This window comes from Procambarus clarkii, chromosome 80 (genome assembly GCF_040958095.1).
Source record: "Procambarus clarkii isolate CNS0578487 chromosome 80, FALCON_Pclarkii_2.0, whole genome shotgun sequence".
Lineage (NCBI taxonomy): Eukaryota > Metazoa > Arthropoda > Malacostraca > Decapoda > Cambaridae > Procambarus > Procambarus clarkii.
This window is the reverse complement of record NC_091229.1, coordinates 8947547-8968015: the sequence shown is the minus strand read 5'-3', so window position 1 is coordinate 8968015 and position 20469 is coordinate 8947547. Positions and strand designations below refer to the sequence as shown.

General features: G+C 39.5%; 1 long non-coding RNA gene across 1 annotated transcript in view; it reads right to left on the bottom strand.

Moving 5' to 3' along the window:
- Positions 1 to 20469, bottom strand: part of LOC138357747 (uncharacterized) — a 50754-nt gene that overhangs the window by 27837 nt on the left and 2448 nt on the right. Inside the window, exon 2 of the long non-coding RNA XR_011225126.1 lies at positions 18146 to 18177. This is a non-coding gene — a long non-coding RNA (uncharacterized lncRNA). The remainder of the gene's footprint in view (positions 1 to 18145; positions 18178 to 20469) is intronic.

Sequence of the window (20469 nt, the reverse complement as noted above, 5' to 3'; positions counted from 1 at the left end):
TTTTCTCTAATTTTTTTCTTATGAAATGATAAAGCTACCCATTTCATTATGTATGAGGTCAATTTTTTTTTATTGGAGGTAAAATTAACGTAGATATATGAACAAACCTAACCAACCCTACCTAACCTAACATAACCTAACCAATCTTTATAGGTTAGGTTAGGTAGCCGAAAAAGTTAGGTTAGGTTAGGTTAGGTAGTCGAAAAACAATTAATTCATGAAAACTTGGCTTATTAGGCAAATTGGGCCTTGCATAGTAGGCTGAGAAGTGCGTTCTGGCTACTAGGTACGATATATATATATATATATATATATATATATATATATGTCATACCTAGTAGCCAGAACGCACTTCTCGGCCTACTATGCAAGGCACGATTTGCCTAATAAGCCAAGTTTTCCTGAATTATTATATTTTTCCCATTTTTTTTCTTATGAAATGATAAAGCTACCCATTTCATTATGAATGAGGTCAATTTTTTTTTATTCAAGTTAAAATTAACATAGATATATGACCGAACCTAACCAACCCTACCTAACCTAACCTAACCTATCTTTATAGGTTAGGTTAGGTTAAGTGGCTGAAAAAGTTAGGTTAGGTAGTCGAAAAAACATTAATTCATGAAAACTTGGCTTATTAGGCAAATTGGGCCTTGCATAGTAGGCTGAAAAGTGCGTTCTGGCTACAAGGTACGACATATATATATATATATATATATATATATATATATATATATATATATATATATATATATATATATATATATATATATATATATATATATATATATATATATATATATTAGTATATTTTGGTAGCAGTCTTTCCTGTAGACATATATTATTAAATATGACCGAAAAAGTAAGATTAATAATTCTAACACGAATTTTCTCGATCTTTCTTACGTTTCTTTTCACTGTTTATGGTAGTTCAAAGATCAATTTTCCAAAATTAATTTTTATTTCTAGTCTGACGCGACACTTGAGCGCATTTCGTAAAACTTATTACATTTTTAAAGACTTTAGTTTACAAACACACAACTGAAACTGAATAGAGCTTACACATCTTCGATTTTATATCTACATTTGGGTGAGGTGGATGAGGTGAAAACAAACTTTCAACAATGGGTATTGAATGGGTATTAAATTCAAACACAAGACAGAACACGAAACAATGGGTATTGAATGGAAATAATTGTAGAAAGCCTATTGGTCCATATTTCTTGATGCTTCTATATTGGAGCGGAGTCTTGAAGTGGGTAGAATATAGTTGTGCATTAATTGGCTGTTGATTGCTGGTGATGACTTCTTGATGTGTAGTGCCTCGCAGACGTCGAGCCGCCTGCTATCGCTGTATCTATCGATGATTTCTGTGTTATTTGCTAAGATTTCTCTGGTGATGGTTTGGTTGTGGGAAGAGGCTATATGTTCCTTAATGGAGCCCTGTTGCTTATGCATCGTTAAACGCCTAGAAAGAGATGTTGTTGTCTTGCCTATATACTGAGTTTTTTGAGGCTTACAATCCCCAAGAGGGCATTTGAAGGCATAGACGACGTTGGTCTCTTTTAAAACGTTCTGCTTTGTTTCTGGAGAGTTTCTCATGAGTAGGCTGGCCGTTTTTTTGGTTTTATAGTAAATTGTCAGTTGTATCTTCTGATTTTTGTCTGTAGGAATAACGTTTCTACTGACAATATCTTTCAGGACCCTTTCCTCCGTTTTATGGGCTGTGGAAAAGAAGTTCCTGTAAAATAGTCCAATAGGGGGTATAGGTGTTGTGTTAGTTGTCTGTTCAGAGGTTGCGTGGCGTTTCACTTTCCTTCTTATGATGTCTTCCACGAAACCATTGGAGAAGCCGTTGTTGACTAGGACCTGCCTTACCCTACAGAGTTCTTCGTCGACTTGCTTCCATTCTGAGCTGTGGCTGAGGGCACGGTCGACATAAGCATTAACAACACTCCTCTTGAAACTGTCCGGGCAGTCACTGTTGGCATTCAGGCACATTCCTATGTTTGTTTCCTTAGTGTAGACTGCAGTGTGGAAAACTCCGCTCCTTTCCATGACTGTTACATCTAGAAAGGGCAGCTTCCCATCCTTTTCCATGAGCTCGGGGGACAGTATGGTGCTGTGTCGTGGTGGGGGACGGGTACAAGCAGAACTTATTGCGGAAGGAGGAAAGAATCGAGGCAACTACAGAAGCACCATACTGTCCCCCGAGCTCAATGCGGCAGCTAAGAGCCTTCGTGAGAACAAGGAGATAGTTGTCAGGAGAGGCGACAAGTCGCAAATATACGTCATTCTTAAAAAAGACGAATATCTGGCGAAAATGAACCTCATACTCTCTGACCAAACTAAATTCCAAAGGGTAACGAAGGACACTACAGCCGAACTGAAAGCAAAAGTCAACAAATTGATCGAAACTGTGAACGCCAAGAAATCTGTACTCCACCTGCCAAAGAATATTGGGGAATATAAACCTGGATATGCGTATGGAAATTTCAAGACACACAAGCCTGGAAACCCACTTCGGCCAATCATCAGCCAGATACCCACACCCACGTACAGACTGGCGAAACGACTCTACGGCTTGCTGACTCCTCATGTCCCTTGCGCCTTCAGCCTGAAGTCTCCAAAGGAATTTGTTGACTTGCTGCGGGGAACACGGGCCACAGGGATAAGAGCCTCGTTGGACGTAGAATCTCTGTTTACCAACGTACCTATGGATGAAACAATCGGGATGATAGCCGACAGAGTGTACCGTGATCAGGCCTGTACTCCTCTTGACATACGAGAAAACAGTCTAAGGAAACTACTCCATGCTTGTACTAAAGAGGCACCCTTCTTGAGTCCGAATGGACACATGTATAAGCAAGTAGATGGGGTCGCCATGGGTTCTCCCCTAGGTGTCCTGTTTGCAAACTTCTACATGGGTACCATCGAACAAAAAGTCCTAGTCGACATGAACTTGAAACCGGCCATATACTGCAGGTATGTTGACGACATTTTTACACAGGTACCTGATGTCAGACATCTGCAGGAGCTGAAGGAGGCATTTGAGCAGAATTCTGTGTTGCGTTTCACTTACGAGATGGAAAAGGATGGGAAGCTGCCCTTTCTAGATGTAACAGTCATGGAAAGGAGCGGAGTTTTCCACCCTGCAGTCTACACTAAGGAACGCACTTCTCAGCCTACTATGCAAGGCCCGATTTGCCTAATAAGCCAAGGTTTCCTGAATTAATATATTTTCTCTAATTTTTTTCTTATGAAATGATAAAGCTCCCCATTTCATTATGTATGAGGTCAATTTTTTTTATTAGAGTTAAAATTAACGTAGATATAGGACCGAACCTAACAAACCCTACCTAACCTAACCTGATCTATCTTTATAGGTTAGGTTCGGTTAGGTAGCCGAAAAAGTTAGGTTAGGTAGTCGAAAAAACATTAATTCATGAAAACTTGGCTTATTAAGCAAATCGGACCTTGCATAGTAGGCTGAGAAGTGCGTTCTGGCTACTAGGTACGACATAAATATATATATATATATATATATATATATATATATATATATATATATATATATATATATATATATATATATATATATATATATATATGTCGTACCTAGTAGCCAGAACGCACTTCTCGGCCTACTATGCAAGGCCCGAGTTGCCTAATAAGCCAAGTTTTCCTGAATTATTATATTTTCTCAATTTTTTTTCTTATGAGATGATAAAGCTACCCATTTCATTATGTATGAGGTCAATATTTTTTTTTATTGGAGTTAAAATTAATATAGATATATGACCAAACCTAACCAACCCTACCTAACCTATCTTTTTAGGTTAGGTAGCCGAAAAAGTTAGGTTAGGTTTGGTTAGGTAGGTTAGGTAGTCGAAAAACAATTAATTCATGAAAACTTGGCTTATTAGGCAAATCGGGCCTTGCATAGTAGGCAGAGAAGTGCGTTCTGGCTATATATATATATATGTCGTACCTAGTAGCCAGAACTCACTTATCAGCCTACTATGCAAGGCCCGATTTGCCTAATAAGCCAAGTTTTCATGAATTAATTGTTTTTCGACAACCTAACCTACCTAACCTAACCTAACCTAACTTTTTCGGCTACCTAACCTAACCTAACCTATAAAGATAGGTTAGGTTAGGTTAGGTAGGGTTAGTTAGGTTCGGTCATATATCTACGTTAATTTCAACTCCAATAAAAAAAATTTACCTCATACATAATGAAATGAGTAGCTTTATCATTTCATAGGAAAAAAATTAGAAAAAATATATTAATTCAGGAAAACTTGGCTTATTAGGCAATTCGGGCCTTGCATAGTAGGCTGATAAGTGCGTTCTGGCTACTAGTACGACATATATATATATATATATATATATATATATATATATATATATATATATATATATATATATATATATATATATATATATATATATATATATATATATATATATATATATATATATATATATATATATATATATATATATATATATATATATTCAGACGACGAGTCACAATAACGTGGCTGAAGATATGATGACCAAAGCACACATCAGAAAACAAAGAAACGACGACGTGTTACACACACACACACATGCACATGCACATGTTACACACTTGCTCCCAGACGCAGGTTCGAATCCTCGTCACTGCCCTTGTGGATTTGTTCGACGACGTGTTGGTCCATCAGGACGTTTATCAAGTCCTTTGAGCAGCTGGATAATGGTCCTGGACGGCCCGAAATGCGGTTGTTTCGTCGTTTTCTGTTGTGTGGGTATGCCTATAATAGGCCTAGTATTGCCTACGTAGTCCTAGCAGCTTCTCGAGATCATACTGACTTGGGGAGTATTAGGCAAACACATTTAAGTGCATAAATATGACTCGTTTTTTTCACAAAATTATATATATTAATATTATTTCTTCCAGAATATCAATGAATTAAAAGGTAGAAGAAAACTACCAGAAACTATATATATACTTGTTAATTCAGCCACTGTCAGTCAGAAACTGGCTTTATTTAATACTTGCTGTACCAGACCACGCGCTGTTGTGGCTGTTGCTGAGCCACAGCAACCTTCCCCTGTCTCCCAGTTCTCCCCACCATTCACCCCCCCTCCCCCTCCCTCTTCTCGTCCTCCCAACTATTCCCCACTCCCCGATCCCTTCGTCTTCCCACCATTCCCCACTCCCTCGTCTGATGATCAAATGATCTGATGTTCCCTTCAGAAAATTGGGAACATTAAGTGATCTAGGGCTAGATTCACGAAGAAGTTACGCAAACACTTACGAACCTGAACATCTTTTCTCAATCTTTGGTGTCTTTGTTTACAATTATTAAGCAGTTAATGAGCTCCGAAACACCAGGTGGCTTTTTGTAGCAATAAAACAGTTGATTGTCAAGTTTTCATGCATGTAAACTGTTTAATAAATGTAACCAAAGGCATCAAAAATTGAGGAAAGATGTACACGTTCGTAAGTACTTGCATAACTGCTTCGTGAATCTGGACCAACATTTTCCCATCACTGAAATCTAAGAAATACAGTTCAAAAAACGAAATGAAAACAACGAAAAGATAACAAAATAAGCTGTACTCACAACATGAACGTACAATACAGCTCAATACAATTACAGTTGAGCTGTAAACAGTTCAGCTCAATTCCAACGCAATGTCGCGCAAAATAATTAAATCAAAATGAAAATAAATTAAAATCTATGAAAATTCAATTTATCAATGAAATAGGAAACACTGAAATGGAATCGTAACATAATTGGTTTAGCATGTGTTGGTCTAATGTCCAACAGATGAAACTGTTTTCAAAAACGCATGTTTTCTACCTGTCTCAGGGGTGGCATCTATATAGTAGGTATATAAAAAGACGCGCCTTTTCGAATGCAACGTTGTGTTCAAATTTCAAAGCAATCGGTAAAGAACTTTCGGAGATTACAGTGTGTGTTGCTCTTACATTCAACAGATGGCGCTGTTTAAAAAAAAAAATAATGTTTTTTCCTGTCACAAGAAATATTGATATTGTATATTGTAGATATATAAAAAGATGCGCCTATTCGAATGCAACGTTGTGTCAAAATTTCAAAGCAATCGGTAAAGAGGTTTCGAAGATTTCCCTCACATGAAAAACAGTTTTTCAGAAAATGCATTTTTTTTTAACGTCACAGACGTGACATCTATATAGTATGTATATGAAAACCTACTCGGATGCAAATGGAACGTTGTGTGAAAATTTCAAAGCAATCGGTGAAGAACTTTCGGAGATTAGCGGTTATTTACAAACGAACATTTCCATTTATATTTATATAGATAATGATCTTGGGTCAGATTCGTTCAGAAGAGGACGAGGGCTATGATAACTATATATGCAGAACTTCAATATATTGGTTAACAGGACTGACAATACAGCATCTTATAAATCTATTTATAGTTACTAATCTTCCAGTTTAAATTAAATAAAAATCTCTAAATATTACAAGCAAAATGTTATGATCTAAGCTGAGGCATAACTTAAAGTGACAATATAACACCATGAAAACGTCAAGCCTAACATTAATACAAGTATAATGCAAGAGTTAATACCGCTAAGAATATGTCAAGCTCTCTCTTAATACATATATAAAGTAAGTGATAGTACTACTAGGAAAATGTCAAGCTTAATCTTTATACAAAATTAAAGGTTTGGATACACAAACTAAAAACTCCACAAATTTTTAAAAGATTATTTTATGGTGGTGTTCTGTTCTACCTTTATTGTGTGCTGTTTTTCATTTATTGTGGGCTGTTCTCCATTTATTGTGCGTTTTTTCTGCATGTCTTGTGCATTGTTTTGCATATCTTGATACGTTCATGTCAGTTGGGCCATCTTGAGGTTGATAGTTGCTGGGAGACAACTGTGGAGTCAAGGTGTCAACTCGTCCAAGTGAGCTGAAGCATCTTAGGGTGTTTTCCCTGCACCGGTTCCAAGCACTCTTGATAGATGAAAATATTCTGGACGTGTGTAATGCTGGTTTTGTTAAGGAATTTTTCACAGTGCCTCTACTGGCTGATCTAACCACTTGGGCTGGACGGTATAGCGATGGTCTCGCTTCATGCGGGTCGGCGTTCGATCCCCGACCGTACAGGTGGATGGGCACCATTCCATTTCCCCCGCCCTATCCCAAATCCATATTCTGACCCAAGTGCTATATAGTCATAATAGCTTTGCACTTTCACCTGATAATTCCCTAATTCTATTGGCTGAAATCATTTCATAGATAATATGAAAACGCTCTTACATAATGCTTCTATTGCGTGCCCTACTGCAGTATGCCCTTCTGTCCCTCTTCCAACGTACCCTTTGTTCCTCCTGAACTTAGTTTATGCACTCCTTGTGCACTTATGCACACCTTATGCACTTATGCACTTATGCACACAGCCAACAACACAACACTTGTTGCCCCTCCGACACTCGTTGTCAGAAGTACACTGGTCGTGGTATTGAATGCAGGCCCTTCCGAACGAGTTGGGATTCGGACAGCGTTTCCTGTGGGAAGTTTTTATTAGAAGATGGAAATGGAAGAAAATGGGTTATGGAAACTGATAATTAGGTTGCATTAAATTAATACTTAATCGAGCGAATAAGTGAAATGCGTTTAATAAATTTTTTCTCAAGCGTTGCCATCTCCAATATAGAACATTCACTGCTGGAAGATTTGGCAAGGAAATCAAGTTATTACAAGGACGTGTGATCGTTGAATTCTTTCAAGTTTAGGTCAGACATACATATGAATGTATTTGGGAAGATATAAATAGGATATGCCTGGAAATAGTCGTCACTTGGACTATTTACTGTGGTGGACTGTATACTCCTCCTGAGGTTGATAAGACCATAAGACCAAAACTAAACTTGCTGGTTCATCAGGAAGCTATTGTGGTGGCCTTGCGGGATTATGTGGGTAAAGTTAATATTTCAGAAATTTATCTTACCTTTAATGGACTGAATAAACGGTTTGTTATGTGTTCCACTCACCTCCACAGGGTTTTAATTTATTAGTGTCATATATTATTAATTTAGAATTAGTCCATTCAGTACAGAATTGTTTAATTAAACCTAAACTTAAGTATTTTGTCTGCTCAGTTGACCGAAGATAACTCTAATGTTATTTAACGTTTTAAGGATCAGCATTTTGCCATTGACTCCTACGTCCTGTATGTATGATTGTCACTGAATGGGTTAAATATTACTTGTGAATTAATAATTACTTAATTATGGTTTAGTTTATGTAAATTACTAAATTAATTATTAAAACGAGACTATCTGAGCCACAGGTGTGTGACGCCCCCGGGGTGGTGAAGCGAGTCTCCCACAATGGTTACTGTCGGCTGGTGTACACTCTGGGACGTGCCAATAACCTCCGACACCACCTGCCGCCAGTTGTAACATTATGCTCACAATATTAACGTGTGATTACATGTGTGTTGTAACACTAAAAACATAGTGTTTAATAAAGAGGTGAAACACACTGGTGTGTTGTATTTATGTATTATAACCAGCCCAACCTCTCCCTTACTCCCAGGATGTACTAACTGCCCAGATAATATATACTCAAAAGAGCTGGAGGACTTAACGTTTGAACAAGGGTCAGAGAGAAACTATTTCCGTCCTGGACGTGTAGAACGATTGTAAACTAACAAGCTGAGCTATAGTTACAGTATAAAATCATCCACAGTTTAAGCTTCAGTTCACCCCTTGAACAATGATGAACAATGAAGAATGGCCTCGAACCATCCTCATTTACCCACCTCCAGCGGGAGAGAGAAGATTTTCATGTTATATAATTAATCGAATCACAAAGCCGCTCCTTTGGTGAGCACACTCACGTAGACACTCACGGGGCCAAAGTACAAAACAGGCACACATGAGGGCAAAGTACTCACATGACGCTCGCTGGAACCAAGTACTAACTAGAAACTCACGGAGACAAAGTACCAACCAAGGCACTCTGGGGGGCAAAGTACTCATCTGGCACTCAAGGGGACTAAGTACCAGCCAGGCACTTATGGGGGGGGGGGCAAAGTACTCACCCGGCACTCACTGGAAGAAAGTACCAAACCAGGCACTCATGCGTACATAATACAAATCAGGCACTCATGGTGGCAAAGTACAAACCTGGCGCTCATTGGGGTAAATTCCCAACAAGGCATTATCGGGAGCAAAGTATCAAGGTACTCATGGGGGGAAAGTATCAAGGTACTCACGAAAGGAAAGTATCAAGGTACTCACGGGAGCAAAGTATCAAGGTACTCACGGGAGGAAAGTATCAAGGTACTCACGGGAGCAAAGTATCAAGGTACTCACGGGAGCAAAGTATCAAGGTACTCACGGGAGCAAAGTATCAAGGTACTCACGGGAGCAAACTACAAACCTGGCACTCACAGGGGTAAATTACCAACCAAACACTCAAGGGGTCATACAAAGGGACAAAGTACCACCAACAAGACACTCATGGGAACTCTAACTAATACAAAGTGCCAACTAGACACTCAAGGGATCACGCAAAAGGATAAAGGGTCGACCAGACACTCAAGGGCTCACACAGGAGAACAAAGTAAGAAACAGACACTCAAGGAGTAACACAATTGGACAAAGTACGAACCAGACCCTCAAGGGGCTCGCACACAGGAACAAAGTACCAACCAAACACTCAAGTGGTAACACACACTGTTCAGAGACTACATTACAGGCACCATGAAGATGGGAGGACCAAGAGTAGTAATAGCAGTGATATATAGCCCTCCACCAAACAACAGAAGACCCAGGCAAGAGTATGACAGAAACAACATGGCAGTCAACACTATAACTGAGAGAGCACCCACTGCTGCCTGTAGAAATAGCTCCCATTTTCTCATCATGGTAGACTTCAATCATGGAAGGGTAGACTGGGGAAACAAAGAACCACATGGGGATGAGGAAACATGGAGAGCTAAACTGTTGGAAGTGGTGACAAGAAGCGTTTTAAGTCAGCATGTCAGGGGACCCACAAGAATGAGAGGCAACGATGAACCAGCGAGACTCGAGCTAGTCTTCACTCTGAATGACTCCGACATAAGGAAATCGGTTTCAAAGCCCCCGTGGGAATGAACGATCACTGTGTAATGTTGTTTGAGTATTTGATCGAAGAAGGGTTAATGTACCCAAGGAAGGGCCCAGAAAACAAAAGAATGGCATTCCGAAAGGGCAACTAAGATGAGATAATTCCTAACAGATATAACTTGGGAAACATATCTTAGAGGAAAGACGGCCCAAGGCATGATGGACTACATCACACAAAAGTGTAAGTAGGCAACAGACAAGTCGTCCCAATCCAAAAGCAAAGAAATGAAATGCAGACAAGAAACTCATGGTTTAATCAGAGGTGTAAGCTAGCTAAGCAACTAAGTACAAGTGCGTGGAGAAACTGTATAAATAATAGGACACTAGTGAGCATTGAAAGATACCAGAGCGCCATGAATGAATACGTCAGGGTGAGAAGAGAGGCAGAAAAACAATATGAAAATGACATAGCAACAAGGCAAAGACTCAACTTAAATTGCTGCACAGCCCATCAGTAGAAAAACATCAGTGAATGAACAGGTAATAAAACTGAGGACAGGGGTAGACAAATTGATTACAAATGACAAGAAAGAGTGCGAGGAACTCAATAAGAATTCCAGGAGATTTTCACAGTAGAGCAAGGGGATGTCCTAGAGATAAGAGAGGGAATATCTAACAAAACACCACTAGATTAGTTTATGATTACCAGTGGGGAGATGAGGAAGCATCTGCTAGAGTTGGAAGTGACAAAGGCTTAGCTATAGGCCCGGATGGAATCTCACCCAGATGGAACATCTAGAGCAGACGAACTTTGTATAACAACATCAGCATGGGTTCAGGAATGGCAGATCGTGCCTTACAGGATTGATTGAATTGTATTACCAGACAACTAAAATCAGGCAAGAAAGAGAGGGGTGGGCAGCTTGCATATGTTTGGATTGCCAGAAAGCCTTTGACAGGGTACCCTATAAGAGACCTGTGCACAAACTGGAGATGCAGGAAGGATGAAAGGAAAGGTACTCCACTGGATAGGGGAGAACCTAAGCAACAGAAGACAGCTAGCCACTGTGAGGGATCAGGTCTCGGAGTGGCGTGGGGTCACCAGTGGAGTCCTTCAGGGATCAGTTCTTGGACCTATACAGTTCCTGAAATAGGTAAATGATCTTCCAGAGGGAATAGACTCGTTCTTCTCAATGTTTGTTGATGACGAAAAAATTATGAGGAGGATTAAGACAGGATGATAGTAGGAGGCTACAAGATGACCTAAACAAACTGAAGGAATGGTCCAACAAATGGCTACTACCGTTCAACCCAAGTAAATGTAAGGTAATGAAACTAGGCAGAGGAAATAGGAGGCCAGACACTGGATACCAAATTGGAGATGAAGTCCTTCACGAAATGGAAAGAGAGAAAGAGCTAGGAGTTGATATAACGCCAAGCCTGTCTCCTGTAGACCACATCAAAAGAATAACATCGGCGGCGTATGCGAAGCTGGCTAACATCAGAACCTCCTTCGGAAATCTGAGTAAGGAATCATTCAGAACTTTGTATACCACGTATGTAAGGATGAGCATCTCAAATCCTGGAGTATGCGGCCCCAGCATGGAACCCGAACGTTTTCAAGCACAAGACGAAGCAAGAAAATGTTTAGAGGTATGCCACTAGGCTAGTCCCAGAACTAAGAGGCATGAGTGACGAGGAAAGGCTGAGTGAACTGCACCTCACGTCGCTGAAAGACAGAAGAACTCGGAAAGACATGATCACCACATACAAAATTCTCAAGGGAATTGACAGGGTACACAAGGATGAATTATTTAACACGGGTTGTACATGCACAAGAGGACACAGGTGGGAGCTGAGTACCCAAAAGAGTCACAGAGACATTAGAAAAAACGTTTTTTGTGTCAGAGTTGTTAGTAAATGGAAAGCACTAGGAAACAATGTAGTGGAGGCTGACTCCATACACAGTTTCAAATGTAGATATGATAGAGCCCAGTAGGCTCAGGAATATGTACACCAGTTGATTGATGGTTGAGAGGCGGGACCAATGTCGGAAAATCCGACACCATTTAATACCATACAGACAGATAATAATTGCTGCTCTATTACCAACAAGTTACCCATAGAAAACGTAACTTGTAGTGGAATTACCGTCTATAGAAAACGGGATATCATCACCACATACTATTATATTCTCCACCTATTATGGTGGGAATTATTCTTAAATACATTAGTCTTTGGACTTTACCATCATAAAAACATCTTATATAAATTAACTTAATTATCAATATTAAAGTAGAGTAAATGTGACCCTTCTATCACTTTCTGAATTCTGGACAATGTAAGCCAGGCGTCAGTGAGGAAGAAAGGGCAGCCATTGTTGATACTAGACCAGAGGCTCACAGGGAGCAAATTCGGCTCCTGTTAAATTTACTTGGACGTAGTGTTATGGAAACCAAAGGTGTACCATTTTCAACACGCTGTCAACAAATCAAGTTAAGTGTTCTTTCCGAAACCCATTATCTATCATTAGTGGCCATTAATGTCATTGGGTAGGGTTAGCCGGTTAGAGCACGATATAGCCTCAAACTAAAGGTAATTAAGCCAGGTCTTCATTGTTCCATGTACAGTTTTCTCTGAAATACTTGTCATATATAGGATTCTGGCTTTACAGCTAGCGCCCTTTTAACAGGTTAAGATGAGGAAGGCTTTGTGCATCAGTTACTGGGTGATGGAAGCTACCTCAAAGAGGATAATTTGGTGTCTACACCCTAGTTATACCTGGTGGACTAACCTGCTGTACTATAAGATAAGAAACCTTTTCAATGTATGTAGTTAATACTGTAGTTTGATTGGCTACATCTATATACAATTAATATAAACCCCCCCTAATGTGTCGAGGATCGATTTGTGAGATTATGAGATTATTGCAGAAATACAGTCCACTTATCATTATACAAATTGCTATCGAAGTATATAAATTAATGTAAATATAAATTCTATATATATTCATATAAATTAAATAAATATAAATCTCACAGGTCGGTTCCCACATTATTTGGTCCTTAGAACCGGATGACGAATTATTTGATCCTGTGAACCCACATTTGGTCATCTTAGTACCGGATGAACCAGTTAACCAGTGGATTCATTAAATATACTAGTGCAGTGTTATTTAAACAAAGACCAGCCAGTCATAGACGGCGGCGTTGACTCGTGCGAGTTCACGAGCCCCGCTCAGTATTTAGATCAGCCTTAGTCAGCGGTTTCATGCACACCTACAGATTTGGTGGAGTGTTATTCTGTGAAATGACAGCGCTAATATAGAAGCCAGCCAAATTAGTGACTGTGTCGCGAGGTTGTTCACGGATTTCGTGGTGTTACATTTCGCGAGAGATTAACTACGAATTTTGTGGAGTTTATTTCGCGAGGTCACTAATAATATTTAATACTTCTTGATAATATTAGAAGTTTCATAGAGGCTAATTAAGAGGCTATTATCAATAATTGTGTATATTATTTCTCTAAAATAGAGAATTATTTAATATATATTGCACTAGTGATCACAGTATAATATTTACTAATTGCCAACCCACAACAGGGTAGGATATTTATCATTGACTAGTTGAACTATTATCGTTCATCCTAGTCCCATTATTACCATAGTCAGTTGTACTATATTCAACAACCTAACACCATTAATGAATGGTCCAGACCCTATTTTGGGTGTAATTTTTATCAACTCGAGTTGAGTTGTATATATAATAATTTACTTATGATCATTACACCTTTGAGTGATTAATTAGTGTCTCTACCATCCTAGGGTGATATAGAAGAGCTAACCTAAAGGTACTTCCAGTGACACTGGTTTATCACTCAAATTATTAGTGTGTATGATTGTATATATATAATGTGTATTAATTTTAAGTGCTAACCTCTAGTAGAGGTAGAATTATTGCCTAGTGAGTGCAGAATTTTTCGCTAGACTAACATCAGTGCTTGTTCAGTATTATGAGCAGCCCAAGTACAAGCCCCACAAGGCTTCACCAACTAGCCAGTATGGATAATGCAGGGAGAATGAAAAGAACCCTTGCAGGTCTTAAAGGCCACTTAACAAGACAGATCAAGAAATGTGAAGATTTGTCACAACAATCTCAAGTTGATTATGCTGACCTGGAAAGCTATTATCAAGCAGCTGCAGGTAAATTTGAGCAAATCAAATGTCAAATAGCAACATATGTGGCTGAACTTGCCAACACCAATTTATCAGAAACAGAAATAGACGACATTATGGTTGATCTTGCGAATTATGAAGATCACACTCAGGCCACGTTACAGCCTTATGTCAAATTAATTGCCCAGAACAAGGCAACAGCAACAACAACAACAGTTGCATCTAATACGAGTCAAGCAGAAGCTCGACTCCCTCCAATTAATTTACCCACTTTCTCAGGAAAAGACGAGGAAGATTGGGACGAATTTTGGAACAAATTCGTTGACCTTGTAGACTCAAAACAATCTTTACCAAAGAGTAGTAAATTCTCTTACTTGCAAGGCCAATTATCAGGTGAGGCTAAAACAGTAGTATCCCATCTGAGATTAACTAATGACGGCTATGATCTGGCAGTAAAACTCCTCAAGGATAATTATGCTGATCCAGAAGTAAGAACATCACATTTAGTTCATGAGCTGTTGCATTTACCCCCACCGGAGGCTTCAGCTGATTCACTCCAAGTCTTCAAGCTGGAGGTAGAATCATTGATCAATGCCCTCAGCCTGACAGCAGATACAAACGGGGCTGAGTGGGTCTTGAAAATAATTGTCCAGGAGAATATACCTAGGGACATATTGAGACAAATGAGTGCTCATTACAATAAAAGTATCTTATCTATGAATGAAATATCTGAAGGTTTAAAGTCAGTAGTTCATCAATTACGAACACATGACAAATTAAAACCACCAAGTAAACCCTCAGAAACCAATAATAGTAAACCAAAGAGTACCAAAGGTACTCCAAATCAATCTAGACAATATAATTCAACACCAAAGTGGAACAGTAGCAGTGTGGGCGTATATGCAGTGGGACCCTCCAAGCCTATAGTTACTGTGTCACCCAAGAACGTGACACCAAAGGGTACTGGAAGCTATGGAACATGTTTGTTCTGCAATGAGAAACATTCAATGTACCACTGCTCTAATTATCCTGATAGTGACGCCCGTGTTGAGCGACTCAAAGATTTGCAACATTGCACGAGGTGCCTCAGGAAACATAACATCAACGACTGTGAGACCCAATTACACATCTGTAATAGGTGTAACAAAGGTCAGCACCATGCAGCATTGTGCAGAGACACCAAAACAACGTCTCCAAACCCCAAGGTGGAAGATAGCATTCCCACCACAGTACAGTACTGCAAGGTGCAACAAACAAAGAGTGTCCAATCGGCAAAGTCTAAAGGTAATACGACTTTGCCTACTGCCCAAATTACCATCCAGAATAAGAGGGCCAAGGTCCATACCCGTGGGTTGTTTGACCAAGGATCCCAGAGAACATATATCACTAAAAGGTTGGCAGATGAACTACAATTAAGGCCTGTAGCCCAGATGTCATTCAACATCTCAGGGTTTGTAACAGATGCAGGACCTCAAGTCTCCCAGGTGGTACAACCATCAGTACGTTTAGGCAGGTACGTCTGTCGAGTACAAGCCATTGTGGTGGACAAAATACCAGTAGACCTACAAGTTCAAGGTCTGAGAGCAACAGCCAAATTCCTGAGAAATAGAGGAATAAAATTGGCAGATAATATTAAGTCTGATCACCTCACCGACTTCGGTCTCCTTGTAGGGACAGACTATTGTCATCGATTCATCGGTAGCCCTACTAAATATCAGGGTATAACCATGTTAAACTCTGCAGGAGGTAAATTACTCTCAGGCCCAGTATCAAGCCTGAGGAGACCTATGCCTGCAGATAAACAATACCAATAGAAATCTAAATTTGTCAGCTGATTATATTTCTCCAGTAGCATTATACTAAGGAGATTACAGCTGACTATACCAACAGAAGTTGATGTTAGTATCATCATTTAAAGCTGGAGATGAGTTCATGAGGCCTCAGTGGCAAATCAGTGAACAGTAGCCTAAACAGCTACAAGTCACTGCGACCAATGTCACTGATCCCACTGCAGTCTCAGAACCATACTTTACTTTAATGATGAGCTATTCAATCTTCTGAATCAATTAACTAAATTAAACCCAATAAATCTGATGACTGATTTGATACATTTATTATTTAATCAAGATGTATTCCATGGGCCTCAGTGTTTATATATCAGTGACCAGTTACCTGAACAAACTTCAAGTTATATCTAATGTCACTGATCTCACTGCAGTCCCTGAATCATACTTGACTGTAGTACTTGATCACATTCAGTCTTCTGGGTTAAATAATATGTAATAAGGCTTGAATATTAGCCTTTCAAGAGTTAACAGGGAAATGAAATCGCATTAGACGTCTAACCCCTGCAACTCTAGTACGGGACATCCGTCCTGTACGAACAGACGCACAAATGTGTGATTACTAACTACTAACATCAAATTAATCTAATAATTCGAAGGAGGAGTATCGGTGTTCGTCTGTTCTAAAGAGGACTTCGACCCGTGAGCAGCCCCCTGGGGAATTATGTCGGAAAATCCGACACCATTTAATACCATACAGACAGATAATAATTGCTGCTCTATTACCAACAAGTTACCCATAGAAAACGTAACTTGTAGTGGAATTACCGTCTATAGAAAACGGGATATCATCACCACATACTATTATATTCTCCACCTATTATGGTGGGAATTATTCTTAAATACATTAGTCTTTGGACTTTACCATCATAAAAACATCTTATATAAATTAACTTAATTATCAATATTAAAGTAGAGTAAATGTGACCCTTCTATCACTTTCTGAATTCTGGACAATGTAAGCCAGGCGTCAGTGAGGAAGAAAGGGCAGCCATTGTTGATACTAGACCAGAGGCTTACAGGGAGCAAATTTGGCTCCTGTTAAATTTACTTGGACGTAGTGTTATGGAAACCAAAGGTGTACCATTTTCAACACGCTGTCAACAAATCAAGTTAAGTGTTCTTTCCGAAACCCATTATCTATCATTAGTGGCCATTAATATCATTGGGTAGGGTTAGCCGGTTAGAGCACGATATAGCCTCAAACTAAAGGTAATTAAGCCAGGTCTTCATTGTTCCATGTACAGTTTTCTCTGAAATACTTGTCATATATAGGATTCTGGCTTTACAGCTAGCGCCCTTTTAACAGGTCAAGACGAGGAAGGCTTTGTGCATCAGTTACTGGGTGATGGAAGCTACCTCAAAGAGGATAATTTGGTGTCTACACCCTAGTTATACCTGGTGGACTAACCTGCTGTACTATAAGATAAGGAACCTTTTCAATGTATGTAGTTAATACTGTAGTTTGATTGGCTGCATCTATATACAATTAATATAAACCCCCCCCTAATGTGTAGAGGATCGATTTGTGAGATTATGAGATTATTGCAGAAATATAGTCCACTTATCATTATACAAATTGCTATCGAAGTATATAAATTAATGTAAATATAAATTCTATATATCTTCATATAAATTAAATAAATATAAATCTCACAGGTCGGTTCCCACAACCACAGAGCCAAAGCTTAACCCCCGCAAGCACAACTAGGTGAGTACACGAGAACAACGTACCAAACAGAAACTCAAGGATCACTAACACGGACCACGTACCAACCAGACACTCAAGGATCACTAACAAGGGCAACATACCAACCAGACACTCAAGGAACACTAACAAGGGCAACATACCAACCAGACACTCAAGGATCACTAACACGGACCACGTACCAACCAGACACTCAAGGATCACTAACACGGACCACGTGCCAATCAGACACTCAAGGAACACTAACAAGGGCAACGTACCAACCAGACACTCAAGGATCACTAACAATTACAACATACAAACAGTGTACTTACCCAGGGTGAGCGGTTGTTCCCACAACAACAATCTGATAAAACAACAAAACATTTAATATTAATTAATATGTCTCGTATAACTGCAAGTAATTTCAGATGATTTGATAACTTTAACATTTGTTAATTGTTTTCAAAGTCCATCTGGTCATACTTACCCAGTCTCTCTCCCAAAGTCTTGTCCAACCTCTAGTCCAGTCTCTCGCCCAGTGTATTGTCCAACCTCTAGTCCAGTCTCTCACCCAATGTCTTGTCCAACCACTGACCTAGTCTCTTGCTGAATCTCTTGTCCAATCTTTTGCACAATCTTTTGTATAACCTTTTACATGGTCATTTGCATAACCTTTTTCCTCACTTTCTTGACCCCTTTCATACCTAATCTCTTGAATAATCTTTTCCGTAATCTCTGGCTCAACCTCTTGCTCAATTTGTTGTCACTCTTTTGTTCATTCTATTACTCAATCTGTTGGCTCAGTCTCTTGCAAAATTTTATACCCAGTGTCTTGCTCAATCACTTGCCAATATATTTCTTAATCTCTTGCTCAGTCTCTCAACTAATTTCTTGCTCATTTGCATAATCCAATCTCTTGTTCAATCGGGTAATCAATCTCTTGCACGATAACTTCCCCCAATCTCCTGCTCAATCTGATGATCAATCTCGTGGCCAATCTTTGGCTCAATCTCTTGCATATTTTTTTGCTTTCTCAGTGGTATAGTGCTGTACCACTGAACTATCACACCACAAATTTGAGTATTGTTCGACTGAACCATCACTCCACAATGGTTGGCTGCTGTACCACTGAACCACCACTCCACAATGGTTGGCTGCTGTACCACTGAACTATCACTCCACAATGGTTGGCTGCTGTACCAATGAACCACCACTCCACAATGGTTGGCTGCTGTACCACTGAACCATCAATCCACAATGGTTGGCTGCTGTACCAGTGAACCACCACTCCACGATGGTTGGCTGCTGTACCAATGAACCACCACTCCACAATGGTTGGCTGCTGTACCAATGAACCACCACTCCACAATGGTTGACTGCTGTACCAATGAACCACCACTCCACAATGGTTGGCTGCTGTACCACTGAACCATCACTCCACAATGGTTGGCTGCTGTACCAATGAACCACCACTCCACGATGGTTGGCTGCTGTACCAATGAACCACCACTCCACAATGGTTGGCTGCTGTACCACTGAACCATCACTCCACAATGTTTGACTGCTGTACCAATGAACCACCACTCCACAACGGTTGGCTGCTGTACCAATGAACCATCACTCCACAATGGTTGGCTGCTGTACCAATGAACCACCACTCCACAATGGTTGGCTGCTGTACCAATGAACCATCACTCCACAATGGTTGGCTGCTGTACCAATGAACCACCACTCCACAATGGTTGACTGCTGTACCACTGAACCATCACTCCACAATGTTTGACTGCTGTACCAATGAACCACCACTCCACAACGGTTGGCTGCTGTACCAATGAACCATCACTCAACAATGGTTGACTGCTGTACCAATGAACCACCACTCCACAATGGTTGGCTGCTGTACCAATGAACCATCACTCCACAATGGTTGGCTGCTGTACCAATGAACCACCACTCCACAATGGTTGGCTGCTGTACCAATGAACCACCACTCCACAATGGTTGGCTGCTGTACTAATGAACCATCACCCAACAATGGTTGACTGCTGTACCACTGATCATTCGCTCCAGAGAGCTGACTGCTGTACCATTCAACTCTTTCAATCTGTCGTCACAGAAAGAGTATTGGATGCACTGCCACACAGGATAGGTGTGGGAAAGCCTAGCTCTAAATATTAATAATAATCAATTTTAATTGAATACAACGATAGCTTCGAAGGACCACCTCTTTTTATACAAAAAAGAGGAAAAATAAATGAATGAATCTGAAAATATAATCCAGGAATCAATGTCCTAAGGATCTAGATTAATTCAATAAAATATTAAGAGAGCATTAAATGAACTGTAGTTATAATTAATTAAAGAGCTGCCTTAACACATAAATCTGCGAGGTTACATACAAAAAGATAAATATATCCCTAGTATTATTCCGACGCTGGTAATTCGTCAGAATAATTATTGAATATTAGTTAAATAAATAGTTGCATGAATTAATATATGCAGATTTCAATCAGAGCTTTTCTTCACTGTCGAGAGTAATTATGAAATTACCTCTCCAAAGTTCATTACCATTCACAATGCAATTTATGGTTCAATACCATAAATAAAAATGTGAAAATGAACTTTGGAGAGTTAATTTTTCAATTACCCTTGACAG